This window comes from Aptenodytes forsteri, unplaced genomic scaffold (assembly GCF_000699145.1).
Source record: "Aptenodytes forsteri isolate BGI_AS27 unplaced genomic scaffold, ASM69914v1 Scaffold415, whole genome shotgun sequence".
Classification (NCBI taxonomy): domain Eukaryota; kingdom Metazoa; phylum Chordata; class Aves; order Sphenisciformes; family Spheniscidae; genus Aptenodytes; species Aptenodytes forsteri.
This window is the reverse complement of record NW_008794745.1, coordinates 257,192-257,763: the sequence shown is the minus strand read 5'-3', so window position 1 is coordinate 257,763 and position 572 is coordinate 257,192. Positions and strand designations below refer to the sequence as shown.

The window sequence follows — 572 nt, the reverse complement described above, 5'->3', positions numbered from 1 at the left end:
TGGTGCAGGGCAGAGCGGCCACATGAGCCCCCAGCCCACCCCAACGCTGAGCATCTTTTTACGAGCCCTCCTTTCCCCCTCCAGCTGGGGGGTTGATTTCTTTTTTTTCCTCTTTTATAATTTTTGTTTTATTTTAATTTTGCCTTGAGCTGGGGGCAAAGCGGTTTGCAAGCGCTGCTTTCCAGGGATCGGGCCCTTCCCCGCTCCCCCGGGAAAGGGGAGGGGAGAGCGGGGACTCCGCGGCAGCGCAGCCGGGGCAACCTCTTCCACCCCCCGGGCTGGTTTTGGGGAGCGGCGCCGGGGGTGGGGATCCGGCCCGGGGGGAACGGGGCCAGGCATCCCCCGCTGCGAACAGGCGGCTCTGGGGAAAAGTCCCTCTAAACAAACCGAAGGCGCTGAGGGGACAATAAGGGACTTCAGAGGAGGGGCTGCACCAGGAGTCTCTCAATTAGAGTCGCTGTAATGAAATTAAAAACCATTAGATCGTTCACCGTTGATGTCTACGACTTTCCTGGATGTCAAAGCAATTTGCTTAAACCCCCGGGACGGGGGAGGCGGCGGCGGGGCGCGCT

General features: G+C 59.8%; 1 protein-coding gene across 1 annotated transcript in view; it reads left to right on the top strand.

Annotated features, from left to right (window-relative positions):
* The window catches only part of TBX5 (T-box 5), a 166,117-nt gene that overhangs the window by 133,863 nt on the left and 31,682 nt on the right, over window positions 1-572 (top strand).